The sequence below is a fragment of the Microtus ochrogaster genome, unplaced genomic scaffold (assembly GCF_000317375.1).
Source record: "Microtus ochrogaster isolate Prairie Vole_2 unplaced genomic scaffold, MicOch1.0 UNK51, whole genome shotgun sequence".
NCBI classification, from domain to species: Eukaryota; Metazoa; Chordata; class Mammalia; order Rodentia; family Cricetidae; genus Microtus; species Microtus ochrogaster.
The window spans coordinates 2,251,231-2,258,901 of record NW_004949149.1 but is presented as its reverse complement, the minus strand read 5'-3'; the positions used below and the strand labels follow the sequence as shown (position 1 = coordinate 2,258,901).

The 7,671-nt window shown below is 47.9% G+C and overlaps 1 long non-coding RNA gene across 1 annotated transcript in view; it reads left to right on the top strand.

The window, feature by feature from the left end:
* Positions 1-7,671, top strand: part of LOC113455501 — a 73,181-nt gene that overhangs the window by 61,937 nt on the left and 3,573 nt on the right. Inside the window, exon 7 of the long non-coding RNA XR_003376602.1 lies at positions 6,406-6,550. This is a non-coding gene — a long non-coding RNA (uncharacterized LOC113455501). The remainder of the gene's footprint in view (positions 1-6,405; positions 6,551-7,671) is intronic.

Sequence of the window (7,671 nt, the reverse complement as noted above, 5' to 3'; positions counted from 1 at the left end):
CCCCGTAGTCCCAAAGGGAGTAGCACTATTAGGAGGTGTGGTTTTGTTGGAGTGGGTGTGGCCTTGTTGGAGGAAGTGTGTCACTGTGAGAGCAAGCTTTGAGGCTTCCTATGCTCAGGACACTGCCCAGTCTGTCAGTTGACTTCCTGTTGCCTGCTAGATGTAGGGTTCTCAGCTACTCCTCCAACACCACGTCTGCCTGCACACTGCCATGTTGCCATGATGATAATGGACTGAACTTTTGAAATTATAAGCAAGACCCCTTAATTAAGAGTTGCCAGGGGTCATGGTATTTTTTCACAGCAGTGGAAACCTAAGACACTAAGGCCTTATCCATACTTGAAATGCACTTCCTTATCAGCTAAACCAAGCACCACCTTCAAGAGCCTAAGCAGGCATGCTGGAGTTGTGGTGAGCAGTCCCAACGGATACATCTACAAAGCAACTCCTGCACCTAAGACTCGGGAAACACCATGGAAGAGGGGCTGGCAAGACCACAAGAGTCAGAGGATCAGGGAGTTTGTTGTGAGATTCTGTCTCCGTGTCATGTCGAATGCTACACCCATAAAATGTCACTGTCTTGACTGCCCAAATATGAACTGAACAAGGACAGCAAGAGACCATAGTGGACAGGAAAAGACCATGAGGTCTTAACCCTGAACAGAGAACCACAATCCTCTAAGGAATCTTGAGACTAAAGAAAAAGTATTTCCCAGGGAAGAACACACCATCCCTAAAAATGTACACACAAGTGGCATATAGACTAAGCAGGTTACATTTAGAAATATATACATATATGCATAAGCACACATGCATGTAATAAATAACACAGCAATTAATAAACAAAGACTGAATTTGGAACAGAGCAAGGAGTGGTATAAGAGAGGGAGGAATGGGAAGAAGAAATGAGATAAACATATTATAATCTCAAAATGATAAGAAAGAAGAAAAAGAATAGACACATGACCACATGGTCCCTTACTGGCTGCGTGCTCAGCTACGTTACCGCCTAAGTATCACTTACCAGAATCTGTAGAACGAGATGGCAGAGGCAGCTCCTCAGGAGCTTATGACATGGTGTCTGGAGATGCAGTGTTTGGAGTTGCCCAGCTGCCTGGAGCAGTTGGCATTCAAGTGCTGCTGGGCACTCCTAGTGTAAGTAGGACAATACTGAGCATGCTCGCCATGCATTTGATTTGATGCTCCTGTTGAGTTTAGTCTCCAAAATCAGTAGGACAAGTCTTCAAGTAGGAAGTCCTTTCACTACTGTGTTCTAGTTTGCTTTTCTACTGTTGTGATAAAGCACTGACAAGAAGCAGCATGGAGAAGAAAGAGTTTATTTCATATTACACCTTACAGTTCATCACGAAGGAAGCCAAGGCAGGAACTCAACCAGGGCCATAGACTGGAGGCAGGAACTGAAGTGGAGGCCATTGAGGGACACTACTTACAGTCTTTCTCTCCATGGCTTGCTCAGCCTGCTTTCTTATACAGTTCGGAACCACCTGCCCAGAGGTGGTACTGCCCACAGTGGGCTGGATCCTTCGACACCACCTGTCAATCAAGAAAATGTCCCACTGACTTAGCCCAGGCTAGTCTGAAGAAGAGAGGCATTTTCTCAGCTGAGCATGCCTCTTCTCTGATGGCTCTGGCTTGGGTCAAGTTCACAATATGCTAACAAGCACAAAAAGCAACCTGGATTTGGTTTTGTGGAAACCGGTGAGTCTCCTTGTTCGTGCAGTTATCAGTATAAGACTGCACAAGGCTCTTCGTACATCTGGAGATCCGTGTGCCTTCGGATGGAGTTGACTGGCAGGCACGTCTAGGGTCAGGATACACAAAATTCTGCAAATGAAGTCTGAGTCAATCGTGCTTTCCTAACTAAAACATTAAATAGCTTCAAAAGTCATAGAAACAAGAAGATCTTTGACAGGTACAATTCAGGTTCCTCTAAAGCCAAAGCAACTCATGTTGTGGAATATTATTTTAAGATGTGTGACATTTGTTTATGCTGTGGAACATTTGCTTTAACGATGCATTCTTTTATGGAGGATTTGTTTAACCCTGTGAAGCTGTGTTACTTTGCCTGTCTAAAAGACCCGATTGCTCTAAAAAAGACCTGAATGGCCAATAGTGAGGTAAGAGAGACTGGCAGGCAGAAAGAATAAATAGGAGAAGGATATTGGAGGGATTCGGAGGAGAAGCAAGAGAGATCAAGGAGCGTGAAAAGCAGGGGCCAACCATCCAGCCACCCAGCCAGTTATGGAGTAAGAGTGAAAGTAAGATATACAGAAGTAAGAAAAGGAAAAAGCCTTCTTAATTGGTGTCTGCAGTCAAGTCCTAAAATGCTAAGGGCATTTCCCAGACTTTAGGATACCTTAGAAATCTGGAGGGTTCCTTAGAAGACTTACGTATCTCGTCCCTGGCATTTCCCACGCCACCATTCTTCTTTAGTCTTCACTATATCTTGTCTCTTCTTGTATTTTGAGTTTTTAATTTTCCTTATTTTTGAGAAAGATCTTGCTATGTATTCCAGGCCAGCTTCAAACTCATGATCGTCCTGGCCCAGCCTTCAAGGTGTTTGGATTACTGGCATTGTAGCTGCTTTGGGATTTTTGGTCATGAATTTAGAGTTCTTGGAATTTGGCTTGCTAGCATTTCTTTGAGACCTGGGTTTAAAGCATATTTCTCCAGCCAGGAGTGCCTTTGGTGTGACCTATTGCTTGGTGCACTATTGGTACGCAATGGTCTTAGCTAAGGTCACTGGGTGTTGGAATATCACCCACAGGAAGGCTGGTCTGTGGTGGTGACATCTCTGGAAAGAGACAGCTGTCTTTCCCCTGCATTCTCTAGAGCCAGCTCCCAGCTCTTGCCAGGGACTCTGATTCTGACCCTGTCTTCTAAAACAGGAGTGTACAGCCATCTTGTGTCAGCATGTGCTTTGCATGAAGAAGGCTCTGGAAATGTTGAGTGGGCCCTAAAAAGAACAAAAATGAAAGTAAAGGAACTCGTGTGCGGTCCACGGAATCCAAAATGTTCACACTATTATCTTTCCGGGAATAAGCTTCTGGCGCAAGTTGACCGGGGCGCTGGTGGAGGGTCCACACACATGCAGGATGAACTGGCTTTCGCGGTCCTGTTGCCTCTGGGTTGTCCAGTTGCTTTCCCATCTTTCTCCACTTTGGTGACCAGGAATTTCTCTCCCTTTCCCACCAGCTCAGATTTTCATCTTGGAGGAGCGTAAATGTTTGCTTTTTGGTGTGAGGGCAGTTTCTCTCAACATCTTTTCTGTGATTTATGGGCAGGAACGCCTCTCCTTGACTTCCTGTTGTACAGGCCCAGGAGTTACAGCAGGAGCTGTTCTAGGAAGGGCAGCGGTGGTCGGTGAGCCAGTTTGGAAAGCCCCATATGATGATGACATATTTTGCAGGGCTGAGTGTAAGAAGGAATAACAGACCTTGGGATCTCTAGTTTGCAGTGATAAAACTAGAGAACCTTCCTTAAGGTCTCACCTTGTGGGTTGTGTGTGTGTGTGTGTGTACGCGCATGTGTATGTATGTGTATATGCATTGTGTACACGTGTGTATGTATGTGTGTAAGTATATGTATATATGTGTGTTCATGTGTGTATCTATGTTTATGTGTGTATATGTGTGTATATGTGTGAATGTATGTGTATGCATGTGTATATATGTGTGTTTGTATATGCACGTATGTGTATGTATGTCTCTACTTATATAATGTAGCTACAACTATCCCGTTTCTTGACTAAACATATCAGTTTAACAAACAGCAAGTTCAGCTTTTCCTGTTTTCCACCCTGAGCGTCTGAGCTGAGGAGATGCCAGGCCATCTGTGGAAGTAACACAGCTCCCACTTGCAAAGGACCATGGGCCTGAGATCAGGAGTCCTTTCTCCTCCTGCTTCGAATAAAGAGAAGATAAGAAAAGAGAGAAAGACAGGAAGGAAATGGGCCACCTCCCTTCCCCCTGCATAAGGGAGCAGCAAGGATGAGTCCTGGTTCCCTCAACCCCAGCCAAGGTTTCCTTAGGCGCGTGGGGAATTGTGCTGGCGGCAAAAGCCGCAGACCTTTTGTCAAATGCCGACAGCTTCTCCCCAGGCCAGCGCTGTTGCATTCTCAGTCTGTAACTCAGGTCTGCTCTCACACTTATTTATAGTATGGATACCTTTTCCAAACTCCGAGTTATGCTTTAGCCTTAGAAATTTGAGACCCTTGGCTCCCACAAGATCTATAATATCAATGACAGCTTTGTTGTGTATACAGCTCTCATAGCAACCAAATGCTGAGGCTGCCAATGAAGCTGGCTCGGGTTTCTCCCTCAACTGTTTAATAAATGATCCCAAAGAACAAAGGTAGGGGTGTTCCAGGAGGCACCGAGTGGGGGATGGGTGGGGTTAGGACTCAGATCAGAGGGAGGTTCAGCAAGGTCTTTAGGTGTGGAAGGGCCCGAGGACTGGAGGAGCTCAGCCCACACCTCCCAGCACGCATGCCTGTAGACATGTGTGTGCACTCCCTGGAGGCTTGGGCTGGCATCCTGTCCACGCTAGGCTTCTGTGAAATCCTGAGATGCAGTCAGGGTGAACAGGGGGTTCGCTGATACTGGGTAGCACAGAGGAGAGGCCGTTGTCTCTTGCTCTCCACACAGTCAAGGATTACCGTGGGTCTTGAGGAAGACCAGCCAGCAAGTGCTCACAAGTAAAAGTTAAAGCAATGTCTGTTGTTGAATCACGGAGGACAATGGGACTATTGTCTGCAATGAGTCATAGGAGTGCAGCCCCCTCAGTCACCAAGTTATCTCATAGGCAGGCACCTAACATGGGTGCTAATGATCACAGAGAAAGAGAAGCTGCATTATCCTCCCGTCTCCCCACTCCTCTCCCTTTCCCATCATTCCCTGCTCTTCTACCACACCTCATGGCCTCGCCTTTCCCCAGCCTCATCCTCGCTCAATCTCCCCCTCATTCCCATCCTATTGCACCCTCTCCATCCCTCCCGCTCCCCAGTCCTCTCACTGACAGACTTTCCCAGTTCTCTGTTCCACCCCATCCCTGTACCCTTCCCTAGCCCCCCCCCACTTTACCCATTCTCTCTCCCACTGAATCCCCAGTCCTCTCTTCCACCTCATCCTACACAATCCCCTTCACCCACTCCTCTCCCCACCCCATTTCTCCCTATCACTGAAATAAGGCAAGAATGAAACAAAACAGAACAAAAAAAGCAGGACCAATACTAATGTTACTTTCAAATACATCGAGACTTAGAAACTAACTAAAATCCTTTGTATTTTTTATATTTTTCAAAACAAGAGTCACAGGGTACCATGGCCTGGCTGGCTTCCATGAAGTTCTAGGGCCTTTTCTTTCTCCAGAGGATGGGGGTGGGGTGGGAGTGGTGGTGGGGTGGGGGTAGGTGTCTTTTCAAACAGAAGCCCCCACTGATGTTTGTAGGTGAGGCGGGGCTCCACACTCTGCTTCCTCAAGGGGAAGTCAGACAGTATGAGTTTGCCACATTGGTACCCGTGACTCCGGGTACTTGAGTATCCTGTGTTTTCCCCAGGACATACTCAATGCAAGTCCTGGTGACATTGCAAAGTAAACGCCCCTTGAACTCCCTGCTCAGCTGGGAGCAGTGAGGTGGCTGCTTCTCTTGCTGTGACCAAATGCATCTCACAGCTGGAGGGAAACAGTTTATCACGGTGGGTGGGGGAGGCACAGCAAAGGGAGCCCAGGTTGACTACTCACATCTCACTGCTTCAGCCCGCAGAGAGCAGAGAATCCTGGGCCTCAGCTTGCTTGCTCCTCCTTTTGTTTAATGTGGGATCCCGGACCATGGGGAAGTTCCAACCACATGCAAGGTGACCTCCATTTTCAGTTAAACGTCTCCGGAAACCATCTTACAGACACACTCTAAAATCTGCCTCGTAAATGCTTAGGTGTCTCCTAAACAGTCAAGTTGACAACCCCAATCAGCCATTGCAGGCCAGGGTCTGTGGCGCACAAAGGGAACATCTAGGAAACGATGCCTGGCCGGGATGATGTTCAGGTTGAATGCTGATGCACGTACACAGGTGGCCGTGTCCAGGGCGGAGCTGAGAAACAAATCCCTGAGAAAATATTCAGTCGTCGTCCAAAATCAGGGGAAGCCGGAACGCAAAGCTACAGTATGGTTTGATGGTAGTCTCGGAAAGCCTTGGTCCGCTAATGTGGCTTGCCTGGTACCCTGTCTCTACCCCACTGACCTGGGGCCTCTGCAGTAATTTTAAGTGTACGCCAGCACGTGCGCCCTCCAGCGGAAGTCCTGTTCTATTGGAAAGATGTGAAGGCTGGGGTTGGGAGCAATGGTGCCTGAATTTTGCGTAACAGCTTCTTGTCTTTATATGCCAGAGGAATCGGTGGCGGAAGCTTAAAGGTCAAAGTGCAGCCGGGCGGTGATGGTGCGGTCCTGTCTAGTCATCATTCCTCGCGATCCCTTGGATTATCTACCAGCCTGGTGTCCCTGGGAGAAGCTACACTGTGAAGACACTGCTATGTACGTAAACACTAGTTCCCAGAGGCCAAAGCTAAACGCTGGAGCTTTTGACAGTGTCATCTTTGGGGTCCACACCTCCTGATGGGGGGGATGACTTGGAGGGATCAGACTGATCTGCCCCTAGAAGGCACGAGCTGGGGATCCTGAGGGGCAGTTGCCGGGTCTGCACCACCCCAAGGTTCTGCTGATTTCACCTGAGTGATTCAGTGGCCAGGGGCGCCATTTAACTTCCTTGCCTCCTGTCCCGCCTCTTTTACATTTCCTTTTCAAACCCTGAGCGAAACCCAAGGTTCTGCTGTTTAACATCATTTAGGGGGACTGGGGGAAGGGCTCAGTCCTCACAGCGATTGTCCTCTGAGTACAAGAACCTGGACAGCAGGTTCACCAGAAGAAGAAAAGGCTGGATGTGGAGGCACCTAGCCCTAGGGAGGTGCAGACCCTGGGGGTCAAAGGCCAGCACGGTGACTTGGCGGTCACAGACTACCTGGAAGACACCCCCCCCCCCCAGAGCACAGCCATGATTAAAAATGTAAACCCATGGAGGATGGAAATGGAACCTTAGATGGTACCCAGCCCCAGCCCGCGCCCTCCCCACAGCCTTGCCAGTGAACTTGTCAGTTATTCTTGTTTTCAAGACAGGGTTTCTCTGTGTAGCAGCCCTGGCTTTGTAGACCAGGCTGACCTCAACTCAGAGATCTGCCTGCCTCTGCCTCCCGAGTGCTGAGATTAAAGGTGTGAGCCACCACCACCTTGCATTTTAATTTTTTTAGTGCATTAATTTATCTCTTCTTTAGTGTGTGAGTGTGTGTGTGTGTGTCAGTGCATTTGCACGAGGGAGAATGTTCAAATTTGATTCCTTCCTTCCATGATTCTGGCTTAAGTTTGAACTCGGGTCATCAAGCTAGACAGCTAATGCCTTTCTTCTCTGAGCCATGGCACCGGTCTAGTGCCGTTGACTCATTAATCGACTCATTTGAAGGTACAGATCTGCAAAGAGGTCGTGTGCTTGATCCTTGACCTACCTGATAGAAATGAGTCAGTTGTTAATATGTCTTGCTCTTTTTTTTTTTTTTTTTTTGGTTTTTCGAGACAGGGTTTCTCTGTAGCTTTGGTGCCTGTCC